The sequence below is a fragment of the Rattus norvegicus genome, chromosome 7 (assembly GCF_021556685.1).
Source record: "Rattus norvegicus strain SHRSP/BbbUtx chromosome 7, alternate assembly SHRSP_T2T, whole genome shotgun sequence".
NCBI lineage: Eukaryota > Metazoa > Chordata > Mammalia > Rodentia > Muridae > Rattus > Rattus norvegicus.
Genome location: NC_141540.1, coordinates 75,209,082 through 75,226,205, shown reverse-complemented (window position 1 = coordinate 75,226,205; position 17,124 = coordinate 75,209,082). Strand labels below are relative to the sequence as shown.

Genomic DNA, 17,124 nt, shown 5'->3' with positions numbered 1-17,124 from the left:
GGGAGAGGGGGTACTGACCAGAAGCAATGATTCAGTGCTTGTGAGCCTCTAGAAGGGTTTAAAACCTAAATAAAACTTCAGCGGAAGTCGAAATGATAAAACGGTACAGGTGGAAAAGACTAAGCTTGCCCCAGGTGGTGTCCCCAGGGTTACTGCATACATTTCTTCCCTGCCAGAAAGCACACTGGGATTGTTCACCCAACTCTGGGCCTTTCAGCATCCAGATGTGGCTAATGGAAAGACAGCAGATGTGCTGGCTCCAGCCTGTAAGACTGGAGAGGGTAGCTCAAGCCATGGGAATAACAGTCAAGCCAGCCCCACTTCCTCTTGCCCTAAGGAGAACCAAGCAGCACATGCCAGCCCTGTCTAGCCAGTCAAGTTGGGTGGTATATGGCAGCTCTTCAACAATGCCAAGACAAGGACATAGGGCTGCTCGTGGAGAATGGCTGAGTGTTACAGAGCTAGATGGATCTGCAGCACTGCACCCAACACTGCTCTTCTGAGGAGACAACTGAGGTGAGGGATGGGATCCTTTCATGCTCTTAGACCTTTGTTAACACTTTGTAGTATCTACCTAGCCATGAAATCCCCAAACCAATGGCACTTACTCGGGATGGGTTGTGATGGGCCCTCAGAGATCCTGCCTATGTGGTAGAAAGACTTTTAAATATTGTACAATGTTATCTATAATTAAATATTATATAACTATATAATATTTATCTTTATACATTATATAATTATATATAATACAATGTTAATCCTTGAGCATTTTACAGATGGGTAAAGGCATATGGAAGACCAATAAGAGCAGCAGTCAAAGACTTAAACAGATTTTCTATGGATAGGAAAAAAAGAAAGCCCAGAAACTACAATTTTATTGAATATCCCAGTGCCAATGTGGGTTATCTCTGTGAGCTGTTGGCAGGAAAGCCCAAGGTCCCCACAAACCATAAGGGCTATAGCAGTTGCTGTTGGTTATAAGCTAGAACTAGATGCTAAGACCCTATTTGTTACCAATGACACTGCTTGCTTTAGTTGTAGAACATAAAAAATAAACTAGAACTGAGCTTAAAATCCACTACTGTTGAATAGCTCTTGCAGTGCCTGGAGGCTAAGGGAAGAGATTCATAAGTCCTGCTTGGTTGTGAAGGATGCGTGCTACCATATCAACATGTCAGGGAAATATGTCTACTGGTGAAATAATGACGTGGCTGTCAGGAGTGCAACCAATTTATTTCAGATTGAAGGTAAGGTCCACTCCACAGGAGGAACTTAGGTTAAGAATCTTAACCTACTGGGGCTGGAGAAATGGCTCGGCAGTTAAGAGGTTAAGAACTCATGTTCTTCCAGAGGTCATGAGTTCAGTTCTCAGCAACCACAGAGTGGCTCACAACCATCTGTAATTGGATCTGATGCCTTCTTTTGGGGTGTCAGCAACAGAGTGCTCATATACTAAATAAATAAATCTCTAAAAAAATCTTAACCTAGAATATGGTCTCTTCTAAATGAAATGGCATGATCAAGGAGTGGCTTCTGATTTCGTTTGACCATTATGGGTGCTTAAACATCTATGGTGCTTTGAATGAGAAAGGCCTTGATATTTAAATGCGTGGTCCCCAGTTGGTGGAACTGCTTGGGAAATATTAGGAGGTTGGCCTTATTGGAGAAGGTGTGTCACTCGGGGTGGGCTTTGAGATTTTAAAAGACTCCTACCATTCCCATTCACTATGTCTCCTATGTGGAGAGGAATAAACTCTCAGCTCTTCCTGCCACCATAACTTTGACCCACTATCATGAACTCTAACCCTCTGAAACCATAAGCCCAATTAAAAGCCCAATTGTCTAACAGTGCTGATAGTAGTATTTTGTCACAGCAATAGAAAAGCAATTAAAACGATATCTTAGGTCACAATTTTCTCATCTATAAGTTAGGCATCATTATAAAACCTAACTCTCAAGCAATAGAAAAGCAATGAAGATGATATCTCAGGTCATGCTTTTCTCATCTATAAATTAGGCATCATTATAAAACCTAACTCTCAAGGACTTGATGAAGTCAAGAGAGACAAGACCAGCACTAAGTGCTCGACATTGTAAAGCTCTCCCATAAATGGCAGGAGTGATCAACAGCAGCTTCTCTTCCCAGAGACACAACCATGCCTCAGGTCGCAATGTTTCTTCAGATTTTTATGAGAATACTTATGATAAATGGAAAGAAAACACTGGATGCTTTCTAAAAAGTATGCTGTGTGACAGCATAGCTTAGAGCCATAAACTGAGATTGTCAGAAAATGCCTGAGCACTTCTTCTACCTAGACATCACATGTGTAGCCCCTCTTTTTCCAGAAGGGTGGACCAACCTAAATCAAGGTCTCACAGGGTCATGGACTCCCTCATACCACAGGGTCTATAGCATCCCAGGAAACTCAGAGATCCTTGGTCAGATAACAAATACAGACAATCCTGCAGGCAGCCCCCAAATCTGGCCCCAAGTAGACTGGATCCTACATCACCAAAAGCCTACTGTCCCAAGTTTGCTATGGAAGGCAGATGATCCTCCACCTCACTGGGGCGTAGGCTTACACTGTGGGCTCAGCTGTGGCACTTCTGAGAAGCTGGTGTCATTAGATGGGCCAAGGAGTCAAGACAGTAGTAAGATAAGAAATTGTTTGTTGAAGCTCTGTCATCAAGGTCAAATCTCACAGGGAAACCAAGAGCTCATATCCTATATATGTATATAAAACACAAGCCTATCCTGACGTCTCAATGTTTCTCCAGAATTTTCTGCTAAAAGTTTTATGATCTCTGAAAACAAAATAGGCATGTTTTATTAAAGGACACTTCTTAAACTGTGGCACAATGTTGGGAAGTGCAATTTACACCAATAAAGTTGACAGCGTAGATAAGTGGGGCAGCTTTTAAGGAAACCAATTACCTGAGGAGACAGAAAAAATAAATAACAAAAGCCAAATCAATGAATAGCTTTCAAAGAAATCCAATAAGCTGTCAAGAAAATCTCTGTCCCAGCTGGTATTCTGTGTCAACTTGACACAAGCTAGAGTCATCAGAGAGGAAAAAGCTTCTCTGGGTGGTGGGTGGTGCCATCCCTAGACTGGTGGTGCTGAGTTCTACAAGAAAGCAGGCTGAACAAGGCATGAGGAACAAGCCAGTAAGTAGCACCCCTCCGTGGCATCTGCACCAGCTCCTGCCTCCAGGATCTTTGAGTTTCTGTTCTGACTTCCTTTGGTGATGAACGACAATGAGGAAGGATAAACTAAATAAACTTTTTCCTCGCCAACTTGCTTTTGGTCAAGGTGTTTCATGGCAGCAATAGAAATCCTAATCAAGACATCTATTCTCACCAGGGAGTGGTGGTGCACACCAGTAATCCCAACCTTTGGGAAGCAGAATTCAAGGCCAGCCTGGTCTACAGAGTGAGTTTCAGGACGGCCAGGGATACATAGAGAAACCCTGTCTCAAAAACAAATAACAAAAACAAAAACAAAAAACAAAAAAAAAGTCTTTTATTGATCCTGTGAAATTTTTTCCCCAAATGCTCTTCCTTAACTCTCTACACTCGAGGCTTTAGAATTTGACCAAATCGGAAAGCAAAACACAGTGAGTTGGTTGTAACCTTGGCATGACCTGCAACATTTTGACATCCAGAACAATGCTTACACACTATAGGGTCCCAGTAGGTTTGTTGAACGAATGAAAAGCCAGGCAAATTAATGAAAAGAAACAAAGTGTGTGAGAACTAGGTGATTTACGGTATCTCTAATAAACTATGTAAAGTAAATGGATTTTTCTCATCATGCAGACAAAAATCTGATTAGAAGAGTGGAAATACTGCTTTATTTAGAAGCTGGGACAGTCACAGAACACAAATGTCTATCGGACATGTCCAGCACGTGGCTCATATGTCAAGGGTAACTTATGAGTGCAGCTCAATGAAAAATAGCAAGAGTTGCCTAAACCAATATAAGGAGAGAGGTGCGGGGGAGGATTGAGAATTGTGCAATTGAGAAGCCTAAACTTTGAAGGTGACATCATGTTACAATGACAAAAGAAAGATGCACCTGATTCTAGATGCACGTGGATGAACAGGACAGCCCCTCCGATCTCTAAGATGTAAGGATTTTCCATCTCTCACTGGTCCAAACTCAGCCCTGGGTCTAAGGGGTCCTGAACAATAGAGTTCGTTACTGAATAAGTCAAGTAGAGAGGCACCGGCCCTGGACTGAGTCAGCACTGGGGAGTGAAGAACTGGAGATGGATGGCAGGTTCCCGCTGCCTTTGCCAGGCCCAGTCCCCTTGGATGCAGCCTCATGGTTCAACCTGATTTGAAGGGCCTCTGGACTTGTTCCCATGACCTCTCATGGCCCAATGCCCACACTACATGTAACCCATCATGCCTTCCCATAGCCCCTCCTGGCTCTGAGCTCACACTATCCAACACCAGCATTTGTTTTGCCTCCCGAAGCCCTTCCCAAGCTTCAGCTCTTTGTACATTTGGTCACCCAGACCTTCCCTTGACGTTGAAACTTACTTGCTGGCTCTCGGATTTATGAGAACTTCTCTGTCCTCCCTCCCTGGCCCCACCAAACTCTGAGCAGCCAAAGTACACACACTGCCTCTCTTTCATATTTCCCTGTCCACTTGCATGTATGGAAGCAAGACTTTCTCAACTCGGGGTTCTCATTTTTGAGTTTTGAAAAAACTCCCTCAAACTGGGGGTTTCAACCTCTGGTTCCGTTATGCTCAATTTCTATCTGGTGCCCTGGGATCAGGTCTGGGCAACTGGGTGGAAGGTTGGGCTCACGTTAGTGACTCGAAGCTGCAACTGGAAGTGAATGAGCACCAACCACTCTGCTGAAGTCTGAATGTGCTTGGGGACGTCAGAAGCCACACGTCACATCAGCTGAGTCAGAAAGAAGACGCAAGCTATTTAAGGAGCAAACCAGGAGAGTGGGAAGCATAGTGACTTTCTAGGAGATTAACAGAACCCTCTAAGAACTTAGATATTGAATTTGAACGATACTTCAGAAGGTAGCCATCTCTGAAAATAAGCTCTTACGTTATTAAGAGCTAGGTGTAGGAGTCACACCTATAACCCCAGCACTAGAATAGTAGGGGAAGGGTTAAAAATTCAAGGTCATCCTGAACTACACAGTGAGTTTGAGGCTAGCCTGGGATGCATGAAACCCCAAACAAACAAAAAGTTACTAAGAGTCAGGTAAGGGGGAGTAGGGGGGTCTTTAGAGAGGAAATTGGGAAGGGGATAACATTTGAAATGTAAATAAATAAAATGACCAATAAAAATTTTAAAAAGAGAGTCGGATATGATGGCTCCCACCTGTGCTCTGGCTGAGGCAAGAGGACAGTCTCAAATAATCTGAAGCCAGCCTAGATTATGTAGTGAGTCTCAGGCCAGCCTGGGATACAAAGTGAGACTTCTTTAAATAAGCAAACAAATGAAGTTATTAAATTAAAATGAGGTCATGAAGAGGTTAACCTAATGTGACTGTTAATGTTGTTAAAGGAAGACATTTAGATGCATAAAGGTACACGGGCAGAACCCATGTAAAGACACAGGAGCGAGACAAATACCTACAGAACCAGGGCAGGGAGCTCAGAAGAAACCAGATTTCCAACACCTTGATGGCAGACCTTCAACCTTCAGAATTATGGAACAATCTATTCATGCTGTTTTAAACCCCCATCTCTGGTCCTCTCTTCTGGAGGCTCCAACAAACTGACATATCACTCTTTCTCATCAAAAAGACCTTAAATATTTATAGATCAGCTGTTTGGGTAATGTTTAAAACAAGCTCTTTTGCATTTTCCAGTAATGCTCATTAAGTATTTAGATATGGTCTTAAAAAGTAAATGATAATCTTTATATAAACATTCAAAAAGAATATAAAGTACTTATTTTAAGAAATGGTATATGGGCAGCATAAATTGAAGTGCCTCTTCAATAAACTATTTAAGAAGACAGATGACTAAGTTAGGAAGAGTGGGAAGTGGGGAGTCACTTAATTAAGGGAGAAATGGGGGTGATATTATCAAAATACATTGTATGGAAGTCTCACCGTCATCATTAGTATCAGTTATAAAGACCAGGACATGACTTTCCTTGAAGGAAATAGGAGACTAGAGAACAGTGACTTTGTCACCTACAGAGGGGACACCCCCACTCCTCCCCTTCTCCACATGACATCCACATACTGCAGGTACAAGAGCCACTGGAGATACAGCTTGTGGGAATTGAGGAAGGCAACAGGAGAAGGTGAGGTAAGAGTTAATAAAAGAAGGCAATAAAAAAGGAAGGAGGTGAGGAAAGACTTTAATAGGAAATAGAAGGAAAGAGGCATGTTTTGTAGGAGGGAAAAAAATCCTTGCCCATTGGCTAGGAAAGCTTTTAAATCTGTGGCTTCTTGAATTCCCCAAGCATTAATTACAAGATAAGAGAGGGGAATTTATTTTATACAGTTCATTAAAAATGAATAATAAAAGAGGTTGGTTTATATACTAATCGAGCATGAAAGTGTATTTGATATAGAACTACATGCCCATACCAAGAAGCAGCTATGATTCCCTCTGTGGGTTCCACAGTTCCACTGACTCTGTTGAATGTGCATAGTGACCGGGCGTTTGAAGAACAGGGGAGGATTTTACTTCAAACGTCTTTTCTAAGTTTAAAACAATCACATAAACTCTACACACCAACCTTCACTTTTATGACCAGTTCTAATGAAAAGATACTCCAAGCAAATGGATCCTGTAGAAATGCCATGCGACCTGCTGTGCTGGATGAGACTGGCTTCCCACGCAGGCGTGGGCTCAACCTCTGCCAACCCCTCCCTGGGTAGGAAAATGGGAGCAGCTTATTTTTGAACTTTCAGAGAGAGGGGCGGACCCAGCCTGAAGTTAGTTAATTCTCCAGCTGCAAATTTCCCCGCAGATGTTACTCATCTCGAATCCTCTTCTTGGCTCACGCAACACAGCATCTCCCAAGGCCTTCCTTTTGCCCATTTCCACCCCACCTCAAAGATTGCTCTTCAGTAATGGTTCTTATACTGGGGTCTTCAGAAATACAGCTATTTAAGTTAGCAAACGAGCTAAGTGAAACCTTCCGGGTGTGGGACTAAATAACCTGTATTCCAACAAACCTTCCATGGGCTTCTGCTGTGCCTGGTCCTGTTGTCCATCCTCCCTACCTCTGAACTTCTTTCTCAACTCTTCCTACCTAAAACTTCTCCCTTCTTCACTTCCAAAATGTACCTGAAGGGAGTGAAACAGAGCGGGCACATGCCTCCGGCATCCATTAGAGGGATTCGGAAGGAAATGGCAACATCACATCAACTAGATAAAACCTGAGGAATCAATGCCCTTCTCTTCCTTCTGGGGAGGAACAGAGAAAGGCGGACCCTAAACGAAACTTCTCAGAGAAGAAAACTATTTGTCTAAGTAAAAAGTAGTTAAATCAAGACTGGAATCCAGGCTGGGAGATTGGCTCGGTGGTTAACATTGCTACACAGGCATGAGGATCTGAATGCAGGTTCTCACCATCCAGGGGAAACCTGAGTGTGGTGTGTGCATGTCTGTAATCCCAGCACCATGGAGGCAGAGATGGGAAGACTGATGGAACACACACACACACACACACACACACACACACACACACACACACACACACACAGACGCACACGAGACAGGCAAAGGGATTGTGGGAGAGAGAGAGGAGAATAGAAAAGACAGTAAAGAAAAACCTCAAGCCGGAATCATCCAGGAGAGGAGGGATGTGGCTCTGTCTACACAGAACATTGCACGTGTAAAGAATATTAATACGCTACTTTGTGGGCAAAACCAAGATCAAGGCTGGAGGTGAGCAGGACCTCAGCAGGACACATGGGGGCCGCACAGGCAAGTGCATAGATGCCTCACAGCTTCCATAAAGTCCCCATGGACGTCACCGCAGGCTGAAATGGACAGGGGTAGGACATGCCTTTGTTTGTTGGCTCGCCTCTTTGCTCTGAGTACAGGCTACACGAAGCCATGCATTCCTTTCACAAGGCGGGGCATGGTTTGCATGAGGTTTGCGGAAGCATTGACAGGTTGATAAATTGACCGACCTCTCAGAGGCTGCTTCCTCGGCATTATGAAGCACAGAACAAGACTCACCTTGCAGTGTTTTACCCACAGATAAAATGAAATAATGTCTCTACTGTCTCAGGGGCTCACAAATCAGTCGCCCTTCGTGTGCCCTTCACGCATTGTACTCAGCCTTCTTTCCAAGAGAGTCACAGTCTGTAAACATTAAGTATAAAAATAGCAGGAATGCCAGTCTTTCCAAGTAGGAGCCACTGTTTGTCCTTATAACATGAGGCAGACAAGAAGAGCTGCCTTGGCAGAGGACCCACGGTGTGTGTGGCTTCCTGAAGGCGGGTCTTGGTTTTTTTTAACTTCACTCTAGCTGATAATGGTGTCTTTGGTGGGTGGTTTTTGGTTTTTGAAGATATGGTTTCTTCCGTGTAGCCTTGGCTGTCTTGGAACTCACTCTTTAGACCAGGCTGGCCTCAAACTCAGAGGTCCACCTCCCAAGTGCTGGGATTAAGGATGTGCACCACCACCAGTGATAATGTGCATCTTGGGATTTCTACTGCCATCATAAAACACCATGACTAAAGAGCAAGTGGGGGTGGGGGTGGCTTATAATTCCACATTGCTGTTCATCATTGGAAGTCAAGACAGGAACTCAAACGGGGCAGGAACTTGGAAGCAGGAGCTGATGCAGAGGCCACGGAGGGAGCTGCTTATTGGCTTGCTTCAGGTGGCTTCCTCAGTCTGACTTCTTATATAGCCCAGGACTACAGCCCAGAGATGGCTGGGCCCTTCCAATATATCACTAATTAAGAAAATGTTCTACAGATCTTTTCTTTGTTTGCCTGGTTTTTTTGTTTGTTTGTTTGTTTGTTTGTTTGTTTGTTTGTTTGTTTGAGAGAGTGTTTCACTATGTTGCTCTGGGTGTCCTGAAATTCATTTGATAGACCAGGCTGGCCTCAAACTCAGAGATGTGCCTACCTCTGTCTCCTGAGACCTGGGTTAAAGGTGTGCACAACCACTGCCTGGTTCGGCCTGATCTCAGTGAGTTTTCTTAATCAAGGCTCCCTCATCTCAAATGATTCTAGTTTGTGTCAAATTGACATAAAAATGGGTCTTGGCTAAAGAAAGATATTCTGGACACCCGCGGATCCTGGCCCACAGCAGCTCTCTGCTCCCAGACCCCTTGGGAAAGAGACCTCACCGCCTGGTCAGGTGGGCACTCCTGAGGCTGCAGAGCGGAAGAGACCACCAACACTGCCCACCCCTACCCACATCCCTGGCCCAAGAGGAAACTGTATAAGGCCTCTGGGCTCCCGTGGGGGAGGGCCCAGGAGCGGCAGGACCCCTGCCTGAGACACCGCCGGAACCTGAAGGAAACAGACCGGATAAACAGTTCTCTGCACCCAAATCCCGTGGGAGGGAGAGCTAAACCTTCAGAGAGGCAGACAAGCCTGGGAAACCAGAAGAGACTGCTCTCTGCACACACATCTCGGACGCCAGAGGAAAACACCAAAGGCCATCTGGAACCCTGGTGCACTGAAGCTCCCGGAAGGGGCGGCGCATATCTTCCTGGTTGCTGCCGCTGCAGAGAGCCCGTGAGCAGCACCCCACGAGCGAACTTGAGCCTCGGGACCACAGGTAAGACCAACTTTTCTGCTGCAAGAAAGCTGCCTGGTGAACTCAAGACACAGGCCCACAGGAACAGCTGAAGACCTGTAGAGAGGAAAAACTACATGCCCGAAAGCAGAACATTCTGTCCCCATAACTGACTGAAAGAGAGGAAAACAGGTCTACAGCACTCCTGACACACAGGCTTATAGGACAGTCTAGCCACTGTAAGAAATAGCAGAACAAAGTAACACTAGAGATAATCTGATGGCGAGAGGCAAGCGCAGGAACCCAAGCAACAGAAACCAAGACTACATGGCATCATCGGAGCCCAATTCTCCCACCAAAACAAACATGGAATATCCAAACACACCAGAAAAGCAAGATCTACTTTCAAAATCATATTTGATCATGATGCTGGAGGACTTCAAGAAAGACGTGAAGAACTCCCTTAGGGAAACACAGGAAAACATTAATAAACAAGTAGAAGCCTACAGAGAGGAATCGCAAAAATCCCTGAAAGAATCGCAAAAATCCCTGAAAGAATTCCAGGAAAACACAATCAAACAGTTGAAGGAATTAAAAATGGAAATAGAAGCAATCAAGAAAGAACACATGGAAACAACCCTGGATATAGAAAACCAAAAGAAGAGACAAGGAGCTGTAGATACAAGCTTCACCAACAGAATACAAGAGATGGAAGAGAGAATCTCAGGAGCAGAAGATTCCATAGAAATCATTGACTCAACTGTCAAAGATAATGTAAAGCGGAAAAAGCTACTGGTCCAAAACATACAGGAAATCCAGGACTCAGTGAGAAGATCAAACCTAAGGATAATAGGTATAGAAGAGAGTGAAGACTCCCAGCTCAAAGGACCAGTAAATATCTTCAACAAAATCATAGAAGAAAACTTCCCTAACCTAAAAAAAGAGATACCCATAGACATACAAGAAGCCTACAGAACTCCAAATAGATTGGACCAGAAAAGAAACACCTCCCGTCACATAATTGTCAAAACACCAAACGCACATAATAAAGAAAGAATATTAAAAGCAGTAAGGGAAAAAGGTCAAGTAACATATAAAGGCAGACCTATCAGAATCACACCAGACTTCTCGCCAGAAACTATGAAGGCCAGAAGATCCTGGACTGATGTCATACAGACCCTAAGAGAACACAAATGCCAGCCCAGGTTACTGTATCCTGCAAAATTCTCAATTAACATAGATGGAGAAACCAAGATATTCCATGACAAAACCAAATTTACACAATATCTTTCTACAAATCCAGCACTACAAAGGATAATAAATGGTAAAGCCCAACAAAAGGAGGCAAGCTATACCCTAGAAGAAGCAAGAAACTAATCGTCTTGGCAACAAAACAAAGAGAATGAAAGCACACAAACATAACCTCACATCCAAATATGAATATAACGGGAAGCAATAATCACTATTCCTTAATATCTCTCAACATCAATGGCCTCAACTCCCCAATAAAAAGACATAGATTAACAAACTGGATACGCAACGAGGACCCTGCATTCTGCTGCCTACAGGAAACACACCTCAGAGACAAAGACAGACATTACCTCAGAATGAAAGGCTGGAAAACAATTTTCCAAGCAAATGGTCAGAAGAAGCAAGCTGGAGTAGCCATTCTAATATCAAATAAAATCAATTTTCAACTAAAAGTCATCAAAAAAGATAAGGAAGGACACTTCATATTCATCAAAGGAAAAATCCACCAAGATGAACTCTCAATCCTAAATATCTATGCCCCAAATACAAGGGCACCTACATATGTAAAAGAAACCTTACTAAAGCTCAAAACACACATTGCACCTCACACAATAATAGTGGGAGATTTCAACACCCCACTCTCATCAATGGACAGATCATGGAAACAGAAATTAAACAGAGATGTAGACAGACTAAGAGAAGTCATGAGCCAAATGGACTTAACGGATATTTATAGAACATTCTATCCTAAAGCAAAAGGATATACCTTCTTCTCAGCTCCTCATGGTACTATCTCCAAAATTGACCATATAATTGGTCAAAAAACAGGCCTCAACAGGTACAGAAAGATAGAAATAATCCCATGCGTGCTATCAGACCACCACGGCCTAAAACTGGTCTTCAATAACAATCAAGGAAGAATGCCCACATATACTTGGAAATTGAACAATGCTCTATTCAATGATAACCTGGTCAAGGAAGAAATAAAGAAAGAAATTAAAAACTTTTTAGAATTTAATGAAAATGAAGGTACAACATACCCAAACTTATGGGACACAATGAAAGCTGTGCTAAGAGGAAAACTCATAGCGCTGAGTGCCTGCAAAAAGAAACAGGAAAGAGCATATGTCAGCAGCTTGACAGCACACCTAAAAGCTCTAGAGCAAAAAGAAACAAATACACCCAGGAGGAGTAGAAGGCAGGAAATAATCAAACTCAGAGCTGAAATCAACCAAGTAGAAACAAAAAGGACCATAGAAAGAATCAACAGAACCAAAAGTTGGTTCTTTGAGAAAATCAACAAGATAGATAAACCCTTAGCCAGACTAACGAGAGGACACAGAGAGTGCATCCAAATTAACAAAATCAGAAATGAAAAGGGAGACATAACAACAGATGCAGAGGAAATTCAAAAAATCATCAGATCTTACTATAAAAACCTATATTCAACAAAACTTGAAAATCTTCAGGAAATGGACAATTTCCTAGACAGATACCAGGTACCGAAGTTAAATCAGGAACAGATAAACCAGTTAAACAACCCCATAACTCCTAAGGAAATAGAAGCAGTCATTAAAGGTCTCCCAACCAAAAAGAGCCCAGGTCCAGACGGGTTTAGTGCAGAATTCTATCAAACCTTCATAGAAGACCTCATACCAATATTATCCAAACTATTCCACAAAATTGAAACAGATGGATCACTACCGAATACCTTCTACGAAGCCACAATTACTCTTATACCTAAACCACACAAAGACACAACAAAGAAAGAGAACTTCAGACCAATTTCCCTTATGAATATCGACGCAAAAATACTCAACAAAATTCTGGCAAACCGAATCCAAGAGCACATCAAAACAATCATCCACCATGACCTAGTAGGCTTCATCCCAGGCATGCAGGGATGGTTTAATATACGGAAAACCATCAACGTGATCCATTATATAAACAAACTGAAAGAACAAAACCACATGATCATTTCATTAGACGCTGAGAAAGCATTTGACAAAATTCAACACCCCTTCATGATAAAAGTCCTGGAAAGAATAGGAATTCAAGGCCCATACCTGAACATAGTAAAAGCCATATACAGCAAACCAGTTGCTAACATTAAACTAAATGGAGAGAAACTTGAAGCAATCCCACTAAAATCAGGGACTAGACAAGGCTGCCCACTCTCTCCCTACTTATTCAATATAGTTCTTGAAGTTCTAGCCAGAGCAATCAATCAGACAACAAAAGGAGGTCAAGGGAATACAGATCGGAAAAGAAGAAGTCAAAATATCACGATTTGCAGATGATATGATAGTATATTTAAGTGATCCCAAAAGTTCCACCAGAGAACTACTAAAGCTGATAAACAACTTCAGCAAAGTGGCTGGGTATAAAATTAACTCAAATAAATCAGTTGCCTTCCTCTATACAAAAGAGAAACAAGCCGAGAAAGAAATTAGGGAAACGACACCCTTCATAATAGACCCAAATAATATAAAGTACCTCGGTGTGACTTTAACAAAGCAAGTAAAAGATCTGTACAATAAGAACTTCAAGACACTGAAGAAGGAAATTGAAGAAGACCTCAGAAGATGGAAAGATCTCCCAGGCTCATGGATTGGCAGGATTAATATAGTAAAAATGGCCATTTTACCAAAAGCAATCTACAGATTCAATGCAATCCCCATCAAAATACCAATCCAATTCTTCAAAGAGTTAGACAGAGCAATTTGCAAATTCATCTGGAATAACAAAAAACCCAGGATAGCTAAAGCTATCCTCAACAATAAAAGGACTTCAGGGGGAATCACTATCCCTGAACTCAAGCAGTATTACAGAGCAATAGTGATAAAAACTGCATGGTATTGGTACAGAGACAGACAGATAGACCAATGGAATAGAATTGAAGATCCAGAAATGAACCCACACACCTATGGTCACTTGATTTTTGACAAAGGAGCCAAAACCATCCAATGGAAAAAAGATAGCATTTTCAGCAAATGGTGCTGGTTCAACTGGAGGGCAACATGTAGAAGAATGCAGATCGATCCATGCTTATCACCCTGTACAAAGCTTAAGTCCAAGTGGATCAAGGACCTCCACATCAAACCAGACACACTCAAACTAATAGAAGAAAAACTAGGGAAGCATCTGGAACACATGGGCACTGGAAAAAATTTCCTGAACAAAACACCAATGGCTTACGCTCTAAGATCAAGAATCGACAAATGGGATCTCATAAAACTGCAAAGCTTCTGTAAGGCAAAGGACACTGTGGTTAGGACAAAACGGCAACCAACAGATTGGGAAAAGATCTTTACCAATCCTACAACAGATAGAGGCCTTATATCCAAAATATACAAAGAACTCAAGAAGTTAGACCGCAGGGAAACAAATAACCCTATTAAAAAATGGGGTTCAGAGCTAAACAAAGAATTCACAGCTGAGGAATGCCGAATGGCTGAGAAACACCTAAAGAAATGTTCAACATCTTTAGTCATAAGGGAAATGCAAATCAAAACAACCCTGAGATTTCACCTCACACCAGTGAGAATGGCTAAGATCAAAAACTCAGGTGACAGCAGATGCTGGCGAGGATGTGGAGAAAGAGGAACACTCCTCCATTGTTGGTGGGATTGCAGACTGGTAAAACCATTCTGGAAATCAGTCTGGAGGTTCCTCAGAAAATTGGACATTGAACTGCCTGAGGATCCAGCTATACCTCTCTTGGGCATATACCCAAAAGATGCCTCAACATATAAAAGAGACACGTGCTCCACTATGTTCATCGCAGCCTTATTTATAATAGCCAGAAGCTGGAAAGAACCCAGATGCCCTTCAACAGAGGAATGGATACAGAAAATGTGGTACATCTACACAATGGAATATTACTCAGGTATCAAAAACAACGACTTTATGAAATTCGTAAGCAAATGGTTGGAACTGGAAAACATCATCCTGAGTGAGCTAACCCAATCACAGAAAGACATACATGGTATGCACTCATTGATAAGTGGCTATTAGCCCAAATGCTTGAATTACCCTAGGTGCCTAGAACAAATGAAACTCAAGACGGATGATCAAAATGTGAATGCTTCACTCCTTCTCTAAAAGGGGAACAAGAATACCCTTGGCAGGGAAGAGAGAGGCAAAGATTAAAACAGAGACTGAAGGAACACCCATTCAGAGCCTGCGCCACATGTGGCCCATACATATACAGCCACCCAATTAGACAAGATGGATGAAGCAAAGAAGTGCAGACCGACAGGAGCCGGATGTAGATCGCTCCTGAGAGACACAGCCAGAATACAGTAAATACAGAGGCGAATGCCAGCAGCAAACCACTGAACTGAGAATAGGACCCCCGTTGAAGGAATCAGAGAAAGAACTGGAAGAGCTTGAAGGGGCTCGAGACCCCATATGTACAACAATGCCAAGCAACCAGAGCTTCCAGTGACTAAGCCACTACCTAAAGACTATACATGGACTGACCCTGGACTCTGACCTCATAGGTAGCAATGAATATCCTAGTAAGAGCACCAGTGGAAGGGGAAGCCCTGGGTCCTGCTAAGACTGAACCCCCATTGAACTAGACTGGTGGGGGGAGGGCGGCAATGGGGGGAGGGTTGGGAGGGGAACACCCATAAGGAAGGGGAGGGGGGAGGGGGATGTTTGCCCGGATACCGGGAAAGGGAATAACACTCGAAATGTATATAAGAAATACTCAAGTTAATAAAAAATAAAAAATAAAAAAAAGAAAGATATTCTGGGTAGAAGGAAGAAAATAAAAACCAGAAATCTCGGGGAAACTTGAAAATAAGAGTTTGAGCCAAGGTGATTAGCTTTAGTGAAGTCACCTCAGGAGCCAAGGAATCTCATGGCTGCTGGCATCTGTTTTCCCTCCCTCACAGTGGCTCCAGCAAATGCCAGTTATGGGTACTGTTTGAGATTATGATTATCCTTCCTACTCAATTACCAGAAGTCAGTGATTAAAAATACTAGTAATTATCAAGCTTCATGAAACCTTCGTTGGTAACAAACCCTGCCCTGTTTTCACTCTCCAGAGCAGTCAGTTCCTCTTGTTACACTGATAATTTAGGAAGGGTTTGGCCTTCTAATGAAATGCATAGTAACTTTACAGGGCAGTTCACAAGCAGAGACTGTGGTAAAAGCTGCCGTGGTCATAGTGTCTCTTTACAGCAGTAGAACCCTAACTAAGACAGCCGGCAAATGCAGAAAGGAATACCCCAGCAACGATACCTGGGAAAGACAAAACTGCAAAGCAAGCCCACGTGGAAAGACCATGAAGAGGCTTCCCTTCACACTCACTTTCAGAACGAAGGACATGGAGAATATTTGAGCAATTGGGCAAGAACAGTGAGGGGTTCTAAAACAGCTGTAATGCTGTGCTGGTTGCCCTGGAAACAGTACAAACACACACACACACACACACACACACACACACACACACACACACGCCTCCACCACCCCCATAGGACAGTGATGTGTAAAAGAGAACAGATGGCTTAGATGATGCAGGCAGTGTCTGAGCCCGGAGAGGAACTGGCAAGGCGGTGTGTGTCACTAGTAAAGTGGGAAGAAACCTATTGTGTTCTAGGGACAGCACAAATGCTGCTCAGACTCTACCTGCCACCATCATGGAAGGGATTTGGGCTCGTTTGCCCTCCTACTGGCCTAAGAGCATTGCTCTGGATGGTCCTGGAAAGTCACATGGCTAGTTAGAGCTGACTTTTGTCCAGCTAGGAAGGTTGTGATGGTCTAGAAGGCCCCTGGGGTTCAAGTCAAAGTGGTCAGCATTACTGTCTGCTGAAAGGCTCAGACTTTTCCCAGAAGCCCCCGAAGTTCTAAATTGTTAGCTCTTTGCTCTTCTTAGCTTGTATCCTTTATACATCCCGTTCCTGAGCTGACCTAGCATCCTCCGGGCAATGTCTGAGGCTGCCTTTGAGCTCCATTCTCATCCCTGTGCTGCCTGTTCAACCCAAGGCTCTCTCCATGGCCATGGTTCTCCAGGATCTTCACAGGTAGTGTTCCCTTAAATTGCCTATCACTGAGGTGGTTCGGGCGCCCCCTAGGCTTCCTAAAACTCCTTCAGAATATTCATGAGGTCAGAAACACATATTTCATTCTCTCAGACTTTCATGAGTGTATATAACA

At 43.1% G+C, this 17,124-nt stretch overlaps 1 protein-coding gene across 3 annotated transcripts in view; it reads right to left on the bottom strand.

Moving 5' to 3' along the window:
• Window positions 1–17,124, bottom strand: part of Matn2 (matrilin 2) — a 149,609-nt gene that overhangs the window by 108,599 nt on the left and 23,886 nt on the right. The window lies entirely within an intron of this gene.